This window comes from Anomaloglossus baeobatrachus, chromosome 3 (assembly GCF_048569485.1).
Source record: "Anomaloglossus baeobatrachus isolate aAnoBae1 chromosome 3, aAnoBae1.hap1, whole genome shotgun sequence".
Taxonomy (NCBI): Eukaryota; Metazoa; Chordata; class Amphibia; order Anura; family Aromobatidae; genus Anomaloglossus; species Anomaloglossus baeobatrachus.
Window position 1 is genome coordinate 385,667,110 of NC_134355.1, and position 13,648 is coordinate 385,680,757.

Sequence of the window (13,648 nt, forward strand, 5' to 3'; positions counted from 1 at the left end):
ACAGTCTTTAAGATGTGGGACAGTTTTCTCAGCCCCTCACATACCACAGCCCCTGAGGTGAGGGGTAGTGCCACAAGAAATCCTAAGTTTGCCCAGATGCTCAAGGAGTACCTTGCAGATCAAACAACTGTACTCCGACATTCCTCTGTGCCTTACAATTAATGTGTATCCAAGCTGGACACGTGGCATGAATTGGCTCTCTACGCCTTGGAAGTCCTGGCCTGCCCTGCCGCTAGCGTTTTGTCAGAGCGTGTTTTTAGTGCCGCAGGTGGAATCATTACAGATAAACGCACCCGCCTGTCAACTGTAAATGCTGACAGGCTGACTCTGATCAAGATGAACAAGGGTTGGATTTGGCCAGACTTCACCACACACACCAACAGCAAATTACAGCGGAATTTAAAGTTTGTAACGGGAATTTGCCATGTACCTCCACTCACCCATGGTAACACACTTCTGGACTTTGGCTAATCGCTGGACTGCTCCTCCCTCTCCTCATGCGCCATCATGGTGACCGTTACAATAGTTAAGCCGTTGTTTCAGGTATACCCCCAGTGGTAAATTTTTTCGCCCATTCTTTCTGAAGGGGCGAAAGAGGTATATAACTCTGCTTCCTGTCAAGTGAATTGTCTGTTCCCCACTGCATTGGCTGAATATGTGTTCTGGTATATAACTCTGCTTCCTGTCAAGTGAATTGTCTGTTCCCCACTGCATTGGCTGAATATGTGTTCTGGTATATAACTCTGCTTCCTGTGATGTATGCTCTGTCATTTTCATAATCTATGTAATACTCACTGATGTATGACTGTACATTCCTCTTTGTAAATGTTATCTGATGGTGGATGGTGTAAATCTGTGTAGACTGGAAGTCCGGGTGGGTGTCAAATGTCCTGTTCCCTTTGATTCCTTAATCATCCCCTGGTGTGATCAGCATTTGTTGATTTCCCTTAACAAGCTGAGCTCCCATAATCCCCCTCACCTACCCCTCTAGTCAGCCCTATATATTTGTGTCTTTCTTAAGGGGTGCATGCATGCGGGGTGTTGCATGCATGCCATCTCTTGCTAAGTGCCATCATTGCGAAGTGCTGGGCAGTTACCTCAATGGCAGTTAGTCAGGGCAGGAGTCTGCAGGTAAATTACTCTTTGACGCCATCTGTGTTAACCTTAACTATTATTCCACTCTCTATCATCCTATGTGCCTTTACTGTCCACTGTCACCGCCCTGTCCCCCCTCCATCACCACTCATCCACATCAGCCCCTCTCTCCTCCCCTCTCCTATGTACAGCTCCCAGGCTCTTTTCACCTATCTTAATAATCTGACTCAATCAAGCTCCAGGGACTTCCAAAAAAAGCCATGCCACAAGTCCAAAAACCATCTGACCTTTCTCCTTCTACTCCTACTTCTTTCAGGTGATATCTCTCCTAATCCCGGTCCACCCCAGGCTAACTTTACCCCCTCCCCCACCTCCCATAGAAACCCTGATAATATTATTAACATTCCCTGTACACCCTCGCTTCCCTCTTTTAATTGTGCTCTATGGAATCCACGGTCCGTATGTAACAAGCTTCCTTACATCCACAACCTCTTTCTCAATAACTCTCTTAACTTACTAGGCCTAACTGAAACCTGGATTCAGGATTCTGATACTACTTCCCCTGCTGCCATCTCTCATGGTGGTTTACACTTTTCCCATTCACCAAGACCTGGAAACAGACATGGTGGTGGAGTAGGCTTACTCCTGTCCCCACAGTGCACTTTCCAGGTCATCCCCCCAGCTCCATCACTCTCATTCCCATCCTTTGAGGTCCACACCATCAGGCTCTTCCATCCCCTCTCCCTCAGAGTAGCTGTCATATACCGTCCACCAGGCTCACCCACCCAGTTCCTTGACCACTTTTCAGCCTGGCTGTCACACTTCATGTCCTCAGAGTTACCAACCCTGATCCTAGGAGACTTTAACATCCCCATGAACAGCCCCTCCTCCCCTTCTGCATCCCAGCTTCTATCTCTCACCACCTCCCTTGGCCTCTCACAGCTCTCATCCTCTGAGACACATGAAGATGGTAACACCCTTGACCTGGTCTTTATCCGCCTCTGCTCAATCTCTGACTTTGACAACTCACCTCTTCCCCTCTCTGACCACAACATCCTCTCCTTCAAGCTCACAAACCCTCGTCCGCCCCAGCACACTCCCACCAATCACACATTCAGAAACCTACAGGCCATCGATTCTCAGACACTTTCAGACTCTTTACACACATCACTGTCCCCTATATCCTCACTTTCCTGTCCTGATCTGGCTGTAAAGCACTACAATGACACACTCAGGACTACGCTAGACCAAGTAGCGCCCCTCACCCTCAGAAAGACCAAACACAGAGTAAAACAGCCCTGGCTCACATCACAAACTCGATTTCTCCAGCGATGCTCCAGGAGCGCCGAACGCCTATGGAGGAAAACCCGCACACCAGAAAACTTCATCCACTACAAGTTCATGTTAAGGACCTATAACTATTCCCTTCACCTCGCCAAACAGACCTACTTCACCAACCTTGTTTCCTCACTTGCCAACAATCCAAAAAAACTCTTTGACACCTTTCACTCCCTCCTCAGTCCCAAAGTACAGACCCCTGTCACAGCCCTTCATGCTGATGACCTGGCCTCGTATTTCACAGAGAAAATAGAAAACATCCGCCAAGAGATCAGCTCCCAGCCACCAAGCCCTGTGAATCCCATCCCTCCCCATATTCCATCCAGCTCACTTTCCACATTTGACCCAGTCACAGAGGAGGAAGTCTCCAGGCTCCTCTCTTCTTCTCGTCCTACCACTTGCCCTACTGATCCCTTTCCCTCACACCTACTCCAGTCCCTCTCTCCGGTTGTCGCCACTCACCTAACTAAAATCTTCAATCTCTCTCTCTCTTCGGGTATCTTCCCCTCCTCCCTCAAACACTCTATCATTACTCCATTATTAAAAAAACCTTCTCTCGATCCGTCCTGCACAAGCAACTACAGACCAGTCTCCAATCTCTCCTTCATCTACAAACTCTTGGAGCGCCTGGTCTACTCTCGCCTCACCCGCTACCTCTCCTCTCACTCTCTTCTAGATCCTTTACAGTCTGGCTTCCGCCCTTTACACTCAACAGAAACTGCCCTTGTCAAAGTGACCAATGACCTATTGACAGCAAAACGTAACGGTGACCACTCTCTGCTTATTCTTCTTGACCTTTCTGCTGCCTTTGACACTGTTGACCACCATCTCCTTCTCTCTATGCTCCACTCTATCGGCCTAAAGGACACTGTTCTTTCCTGGTTCTCTTCCTATCTTTCTGGCCGCTCATTCAGTGTATCATTTGCTGGCTCCACATCTTCTCCTCTTCCTCTCACTGTTGGGGTCCCTCAAGGTTCAGTCCTTGGCCCTCTTCTTTTCTCCCTCTACACTGCCCCAATTGGTCAGACCATCAGCAGATTTGGCTTTCAGTACCATCTTTATGCTGATGACACACAACTATACACCTCCTCCCCTGAGCTCACCCCCGCTGTACTACAGAACACCAGTGACTGCCTGACTGCAGTTTGCAATGTCATGTCTGCTCTCTATCTGAAACTTAACCTTTCCAAAACTGAACTTCTTCTTTTCCCTCCATCTTCCAACTTTCCTCAACCTGACATCTCCCTCTCTGTGTGTGGCACAACGATAAGTCCTAGGCCGCAAGCCCGCTGCCTGGGGGTTATACTTGACACTGATCTCTCCTTCACCTCCCACATACAATCTCTTGCCCGCACCTGCCGCTTGCACCTCAAGAACATCTCTAGAATCCGCCCCTTTCTCACAATGGAAACGACAAAAACCCTCACCGTGGCCCTGATCCACTCTCGCTTGGACTACTGTAACTCTCTATTAATTGGTCTCCCCCTAACTAGACTCTCTCCTCTACAGTCAATCCTTAATGCAGCAGCCAGGGTCACCTATCTGGCTAACCGCTACTCGGAAGCCTCTGCTCTGTGCCAGTCATTGCACTGGCTGCCCATATATCATAGGATCCAATTCAAACTGCTTGTTCTCGCCCACAAAGCTCTCCACAGTGCAGCACCCCCCTACATCTCCACCCTCCTCTCTGTCTATCAGTCCACCCGTTCTCTACGCTCTGCAAGCGACTTTCGACTAACATCCACACTAATTCGAACCTCCCACTCCCGGATCCAAGACTTCTTCCGAGCTGCACCAACCCTCTGGAACGCTCTACCCCAAGAAGTTAGGACAAATCACAACTTACTCAGCTTCAGACGCACCCTAAAGACGCATCTTTTTAGGGCGGCCTATCACACTCCCTAATCAGATTCGATTCACATAGTCCCTCTACAACCTCTCACAACATAGCTCCACATCAAACTCCATGGCACCCAAAGGCATCTCAAGGCTCGGGCCCACTGGTCCAGGAAACCATTATCCAGCCCCATTTCCGTGAGATGGTTGGATTGTCATTGTAAATAAGCACTTGAACCTTGCCTCTCCCCCCATCTCATTGTAGATTGTAAGCTCTCACGAGCAGGGTTGTATTTTTTTCCCCTCTAAATATTGTATTTCTATAACTGTTACTTGTTTGTATATGATCCTCCTGAATTGTAAAGCGCTACGGAATATGTTGGCGCTATAGAAATAAAGATTATTATTATTATTATTATTATTATTATTATTACAACGACAGGAGACCCGCTCCTTTGCAATGGGAACAATGTTTTGAGGCCCTCATGCACATCTCTATCCAGGGACAATGTGGAGCCTCCCAATTTTTGGCTGCCCTGCCTAAGGGCTATACTACAATAGACCCACTTCCTTACAATGGGCACTTCATGTTTACAGGCCATCATGCACGTCTCTATCCAGGGACAATGTGGAGCCTCCCAATTTTTGGCTGCCCTGCCTAAGGGCTATACTACAATGGACCCACTTCCTTACAATGGGCACTTCATGTTTACAGGCCATCATGCACGTCTCTAACCAGGGACAATATGGAGCCTGACGCTGCCACCGACTGCCACACACGTGCTGTTTTTAAATGCAAGCACGGACGCAATAAGAACCTAACTGTTTTTTAGGAGCGACAATTACTGAGAAGTCTGACACTATCAGACACTGCTGACTGACGTGTATTATACACTAGACTTGTGCGTTATATAATAGTTTTTGCAAAACGCGCACATGTACCCTGCCACCGACTGCCACACACGTGCTGTTTTTAAATGCAAGCACGGACGCAATAAGAACCTAACTGGTTTTTAGGAGCGACAATTACTGAGAAGTCTGACACTATCAGACACTGCTGACTGACGTGTATTATACACTAGACTTGTGCGTTATATAATAGTTTGTGCAAAACGCGCACCTGTACCCTGCCACCGACTGCCACACACGTGCTGTTTTTAAATGCAAGCACGGACGCAATAAGAACCTAACTGGTTTTTAGGAGCGACAATTACTGAGAAGTCTGACACTATCAGACACTGCTGACTGACGTGTATTATACACTAGACTTGTGCGTTATATAATAGTTTGTGCAAAACGCGCACCTGTACGCTGCCACCGACTGCCACACACGTGCTGTTTTTAAATGCAAGCACGGACGCAATAAGAACCTAACTGGTTTTTAGGAGCGACAATTACTGAGAAGTCTGACACTATCAGACACTGCTGACTGACGTGTATTATACACTAGACTTGTGCGTTATATAATAGTTTGTGCAAAACGCGCACCTGTACGCTGCCACCGACTGCCACACACGTGCTGTTTTTAAATGCAAGCACGGACGCAATAAGAACCTAACTGGTTTTTAGGAGCGACAATTACTGAGAAGTCTGACACTATCAGACACTGCTGACTGACGTGTATTATACACTAGACTTGTGCGTTATATAATAGTTTGTGCAAAACGCGCACCTGTACCCTGCCACCGACTGCCACACACGTGCTGTTTTTAAATGCAAGCACGGACGCAATAAGAACCTAACTGGTTTTTAGGAGCGACAATTACTGAGAAGTCTGACACTATCAGACACTGCTGACTGACGTGTATTATACACTAGACTTGTGCGTTATATAATAGTTTGTGCAAAACGCGCACCTGTACGCTGCCACCGACTGCCACACACGTGCTGTTTTTAAATGCAAGCACGGACGCAATAAGAACCTAACTGGTTTTTAGGAGCGACAATTACTGAGAAGTCTGACACTATCAGACACTGCTGACTGACGTGTATTATACACTAGACTTGTGCGTTATATAATAGTTTGTGCAAAACGCGCACCTGTACCCTGCCACCGACTGCCACACACGTGCTGTTTTTAAATGCAAGCACGGACGCAATAAGAACCTAACTGGTTTTTAGGAGCGACAATTACTGAGAAGTCTGACACTATCAGACACTGCTGACTGACGTGTATTATACACTAGACTTGTGCGTTATATAATAGTTTGTGCAAAACGCGCACCTGTACCCTGCCACCGACTGCCACACACGTGCTGTTTTTAAATGCAAGCACGGACGCAATAAGAACCTAACTGGTTTTTAGGAGCGACAATTACTGAGAAGTCTGACACTATCAGACACTGCTGACTGACGTGTATTATACACTAGACTTGTGCGTTATATAATAGTTTGTGCAAAACGCGCACCTGTACCCTGCCACCGACTGCCACACACGTGCTGTTTTTAAATGCAAGCACGGACGCAATAAGAACCTAACTGGTTTTTAGGAGCGACAATTACTGAGAAGTCTGACACTATCAGACACTGCTGACTGACGTGTATTATACACTAGACTTGTGCGTTATATAATAGTTTGTGCAAAACGCGCACCTGTACCCTGCCACCGACTGCCACACACGTGCTGTTTTTAAATGCAAGCACGGACGCAATAAGAACCTAACTGGTTTTTAGGAGCGACAATTACTGAGAAGTCTGACACTATCAGACACTGCTGACTGACGTGTATTATACACTAGACTTGTGCGTTATATAATAGTTTGTGCAAAACGCGCACCTGTACGCTGCCACCGACTGCCACACACGTGCTGTTTTTAAATGCAAGCATGGACGCAATAAGAACCTAACTGGTTTTTAGGAGCGACAATTACTGAGAAGTCTGACACTATCAGACACTGCTGAGTGACGTGTATTATACACTAGACTTGTGCGTTATATAATAGTTTGTGCAAAACGCGCACCTGTACCCTGCCACCGACTGCCACACACGTGCTGTTTTTAAATGCAAGCACGGACGCAATAAGAACCTAACTGGTTTTTAGGAGCGACAATTACTGAGAAGTCTGACACTATCAGACACTGCTGACTGACGTGTATTATACACTAGACTTGTGCGTTATATAATAGTTTGTGCAAAACGCGCACCTGTACCCTGCCACCGACTGCCACACACGTGCTGTTTTTAAATGCAAGCACGGACGCAATAAGAACCTAACTGGTTTTTAGGAGCGACAATTACTGAGAAGTCTGACACTATCAGACACTGCTGACTGACGTGTATTATACACTAGACTTGTGCGTTATATAATAGTTTGTGCAAAACGCGCACCTGTACCCTGCCACCGACTGCCACACACGTGCTTTTTTAAATGCAAGCACGGACGCAATAAGAACCTAACTGGTTTTTAGGAGCGACAATTACTGAGAAGTCTGACACTATCAGACACTGCTGACTGACGTGTATTATACACTAGACTTGTGCGTTATATAATAGTTTGTGCAAAACGCGCACCTGTACCCTGCCACCGACTGCCACACACGTGCTGTTTTTAAATGCAAGCACGGACGCAATAAGAACCTAACTGGTTTTTAGGAGCGACAATTACTGAGAAGTCTGACACTATCAGACACTGCTGACTGACGTGTATTATACACTAGACTTGTGCGTTATATAATAGTTTGTGCAAAACGCGCACCTGTACCCTGCCACCGACTGCCACACACGTGCTTTTTTAAATGCAAGCACGGACGCAATAAGAACCTAACTGGTTTTTAGGAGCGACAATTACTGAGAAGTCTGACACTATCAGACACTGCTGACTGACGTGTATTATACACTAGACTTGTGCGTTATATAATAGTTTGTGCAAAACGCGCACCTGTACCCTGCCACCGACTGCCACACACGTGCTGTTTTTAAATGCAAGCACGGACGCAATAAGAACCTAACTGGTTTTTAGGAGCGACAATTACTGAGAAGTCTGACACTATCAGACACTGCTGACTGACGTGTATTATACACTAGACTTGTGCGTTATATAATAGTTTGTGCAAAACGCGCACCTGTACCCTGCCACCGACTGCCACACACGTGCTGTTTTTAAATGCAAGCACGGACGCAATAAGAACCTAACTGGTTTTTAGGAGCGACAATTACTGAGAAGTCTGACACTATCAGACACTGCTGACTGACGTGTATTATACACTAGACTTGTGCGTTATATAATAGTTTGTGCAAAACGCGCACCTGTACCCTGCCACCGACTGCCACACACGTGCTGTTTTTAAATGCAAGCACGGACGCAATAAGAACCTAACTGGTTTTTAGGAGCGACAATTACTGAGAAGTCTGACACTATCAGACACTGCTGACTGACGTGTATTATACACTAGACTTGTGCGTTATATAATAGTTTGTGCAAAACGCGCACCTGTACGCTGCCACCGACTGCCACACACGTGCTGTTTTTAAATGCAAGCATGGACGCAATAAGAACCTAACTGGTTTTTAGGAGCGACAATTACTGAGAAGTCTGACACTATCAGACACTGCTGAGTGACGTGTATTATACACTAGACTTGTGCGTTATATAATAGTTTGTGCAAAACGCGCACCTGTACCCTGCCACCGACTGCCACACACGTGCTGTTTTTAAATGCAAGCACGGACGCAATAAGAACCTAACTGGTTTTTAGGAGCGACAATTACTGAGAAGTCTGACACTATCAGACACTGCTGACTGACGTGTATTATACACTAGACTTGTGCGTTATATAATAGTTTGTGCAAAACGCGCACCTGTACCCTGCCACCGACTGCCACACACGTGCTGTTTTTAAATGCAAGCACGGACGCAATAAGAACCTAACTGGTTTTTAGGAGCGACAATTACTGAGAAGTCTGACACTATCAGACACTGCTGACTGACGTGTATTATACACTAGACTTGTGCGTTATATAATAGTTTGTGCAAAACGCGCACCTGTACCCTGCCACCGACTGCCACACACGTGCTGTTTTTAAATGCAAGCACGGACGCAATAAGAACCTAACTGGTTTTTAGGAGCGACAATTACTGAGAAGTCTGACACTATCAGACACTGCTGACTGACGTGTATTATACACTAGACTTGTGCGTTATATAATAGTTTGTGCAAAACGCGCACCTGTACCCTGCCACCGACTGCCACACACGTGCTGTTTTTAAATGCAAGCACGGACGCAATAAGAACCTAACTGGTTTTTAGGAGCGACAATTACTGAGAAGTCTGACACTATCAGACACTGCTGACTGACGTGTATTATACACTAGACTTGTGCGTTATATAATAGTTTGTGCAAAACGCGCACCTGTACCCTGCCACCGACTGCCACACACGTGCTGTTTTTAAATGCAAGCACGGACGCAATAAGAACCTAACTGGTTTTTAGGAGCGACAATTACTGAGAAGTCTGACACTATCAAACACTGCTGACTGACGTGTATTATACACTAGACTTGTGCGTTATATAATAGTTTGTGCAAAACGCGCACCTGTACGCTGCCACCGACTGCCACACACGTGCTGTTTTTAAATGCAAGCATGGACGCAATAAGAACCTAACTGGTTTTTAGGAGCGACAATTACTGAGAAGTCTGACACTATCAGACACTGCTGAGTGACGTGTATTATACACTAGACTTGTGCGTTATATAATAGTTTGTGCAAAACGCGCACCTGTACGCTGCCACCGACTGCCACACACGTGCTGTTTTTAAATGCAAGCACGGACGCAATAAGAACCTAACTGGTTTTTAGGAGCGACAATTACTGAGAAGTCTGACACTATCAGACACTGCTGACTGACGTGTATTATACACTAGACTTGTGCGTTATATAATAGTTTGTGCAAAACGCGCACCTGTACCCTGCCACCGACTGCCACACACGTGCTGTTTTTAAATGCAAGCACGGACGCAATAAGAACCTAACTGGTTTTTAGGAGCGACAATTACTGAGAAGTCTGACACTATCAGACACTGCTGACTGACGTGTATTATACACTAGACTTGTGCGTTATATAATAGTTTGTGCAAAACGCGCACCTGTACCCTGCCACCGACTGCCACACACGTGCTTTTTTAAATGCAAGCACGGACGCAATAAGAACCTAACTGGTTTTTAGGAGCGACAATTACTGAGAAGTCTGACACTATCAGACACTGCTGACTGACGTGTATTATACACTAGACTTGTGCGTTATATAATAGTTTGTGCAAAACGCGCACCTGTACCCTGCCACCGACTGCCACACACGTGCTGTTTTTAAATGCAAGCACGGACGCAATAAGAACCTAACTGGTTTTTAGGAGCGACAATTACTGAGAAGTCTGACACTATCAGACACTGCTGACTGACGTGTATTATACACTAGACTTGTGCGTTATATAATAGTTTGTGCAAAACGCGCACCTGTACCCTGCCACCGACTGCCACACACGTGCTGTTTTTAAATGCAAGCACGGACGCAATAAGAACCTAACTGGTTTTTAGGAGCGACAATTACTGAGAAGTCTGACACTATCAGACACTGCTGACTGACGTGTATTATACACTAGACTTGTGCGTTATATAATAGTTTGTGCAAAACGCGCACCTGTACCCTGCCACCGACTGCCACACACGTGCTGTTTTTAAATGCAAGCACGGACGCAATAAGAACCTAACTGGTTTTTAGGAGCGACAATTACTGAGAAGTCTGACACTATCAGACACTGCTGACTGACGTGTATTATACACTAGACTTGTGCGTTATATAATAGTTTGTGCAAAACGCGCACCTGTACGCTGCCACCGACTGCCACACACGTGCTGTTTTTAAATGCAAGCATGGACGCAATAAGAACCTAACTGGTTTTTAGGAGCGACAATTACTGAGAAGTCTGACACTATCAGACACTGCTGAGTGACGTGTATTATACACTAGACTTGTGCGTTATATAATAGTTTGTGCAAAACGCGCACCTGTACCCTGCCACCGACTGCCACACACGTGCTGTTTTTAAATGCAAGCACGGACGCAATAAGAACCTAACTGGTTTTTAGGAGCGACAATTACTGAGAAGTCTGACACTATCAGACACTGCTGACTGACGTGTATTATACACTAGACTTGTGCGTTATATAATAGTTTGTGCAAAACGCGCACCTGTACCCTGCCACCGACTGCCACACACGTGCTGTTTTTAAATGCAAGCACGGACGCAATAAGAACCTAACTGGTTTTTAGGAGCGACAATTACTGAGAAGTCTGACACTATCAGACACTGCTGACTGACGTGTATTATACACTAGACTTGTGCGTTATATAATAGTTTGTGCAAAACGCGCACCTGTACCCTGCCACCGACTGCCACACACGTGCTTTTTTAAATGCAAGCACGGACGCAATAAGAACCTAACTGGTTTTTAGGAGCGACAATTACTGAGAAGTCTGACACTATCAGACACTGCTGACTGACGTGTATTATACACTAGACTTGTGCGTTATATAATAGTTTGTGCAAAACGCGCACCTGTACCCTGCCACCGACTGCCACACACGTGCTGTTTTTAAATCCAAGCACGGACGCAATAAGAACCTAACTGGTTTTTAGGAGCGACAATTACTGAGAAGTCTGACACTATCAGACACTGCTGACTGACGTGTATTATACACTAGACTTGTGCGTTATATAATAGTTTGTGCAAAACGCGCACCTGTACGCTGCCACCGACTGCCACACACGTGCTGTTTTTAAATGCAAGCACGGACGCAATAAGAACCTAACTGGTTTTTAGGAGCGACAATTACTGAGAAGTCTGACACTATCAGACACTGCTGACTGACGTGTATTATACACTAGACTTGTGCGTTATATAATAGTTTGTGCAAAACGCGCACCTGTACCCTGCCACCGACTGCCACACAGTCTGACACAGTCTGATAGTCTGACACTATCTGGACTGTTTTACACTGTGTACACCAGCCCCAGATATGATGAAGGCTGGTATACGGTCACCACTACCCTGCCTGCCTGCCTGCCTGTATACTGCTACAATAGTCCTGACAAGGACTCTTCTGGTCAATAGCCTGTATTCCGACCTGGCTATACCCTGCCTGTATATAGCAACAATAGTCCTGAGAAGGACTCTGCTACTGTACTCCGACCTGGCTATACCCTGCCTGCCTGTATACAACTAGAATAGTCCTGAGAAGGACTTCTGGTCACACTGTTTGCAGCCCTGCTCCGGAACTAACTATAAAGGGCCGCAAAGCTTTCCCTGAATCAGCGACACTCTCCCTGCACTGACTGTCTGGATAGCTGTGAGCAGAGCACAGCGCGCCGGCCGATATAAAGGCTCGGTCACGCTGTGCAGGCCGGCCAATCACTGGAATTCCACAACTAACAGGGCTGTGGCATTGCAGTGGTCTGCCAGCCAATCCCTGCATGAGGGCTGGCTCTCAAAAGAGCGCCAACATGCAGAAATGAAGACCACGAGTACAGCACGTGTATCGCGAGATTACTCGGTCCCCGCCGAGCAGCCCGAGTACAGCGATACTCGTGCGAGTACCGAGTAGTTACAAGCATGCTCGCTCATCACTAATTGTGACCCTAAGCCTTATTGTTTACCTGTTGGTATGAAAGAGTTTGTCTGGCCTTAGGGTAAAAGTCTGTAGTCACTCCATGTGACCGTATGCTTGTGCATCCTCACAGCATGCACACTCTGCTGTGAGGATTCTCTTGTGCCGGCACTGGAAGCGGAGAGCATGTATCCATACCAAAAAAATGTGCATGGACTCGCTCACTGCAATTCAATTGAGAGAGGCTGTGTACAGCTACTCGAAATGTGGCCCCAAGTATGGAAATCACATATTTTCTGTCACATGATTGCTCGCTCTTAGTGCCGGCGCCAGAGAATCTTCACAGCTTGGAGTGACTGCAGACTTGTACCCAAAGGCCGGACAACCCCTTTAAGTGTTCAGTTTTCTATCACAGATAATAAAATCGAAGAAGAATTGGACAAGTAGCTTGAATTTAATTTGTCTATGGTAGCATTCAACTACCAGAACACAGGGTCATTTATAAATAACTTGTTGCTGGTAGCAGTAACATGTAGGCTCTTTGCCATCAGTCACAATCTGTCGAATTTTGAAAAAAACGGATAAAGCGACTGATGCCACTGGATCCGTTTTTTTTCTCATCGACTTGTATTAGCGACGGATTGCGATGGATGGCCTCACATTTTATCCGTCGTCGTTGAAAAATCTTTGTCCATCAGACGAAGATGACGGCTAAAGTAACATTTTTTATGTACGTCAAAAATCTGTCACTGTCTGTCGTTTGGTAGAATGAAA

At 46.2% G+C, this 13,648-nt stretch overlaps 1 protein-coding gene across 1 annotated transcript in view; it reads right to left on the reverse strand.

The window, feature by feature from the left end:
* LOC142296516 (CD109 antigen-like) overlaps positions 1–13,648 on the reverse strand; it is a 474,860-nt gene that overhangs the window by 165,468 nt on the left and 295,744 nt on the right. The gene's annotated exons all lie outside the window — the stretch shown is intronic.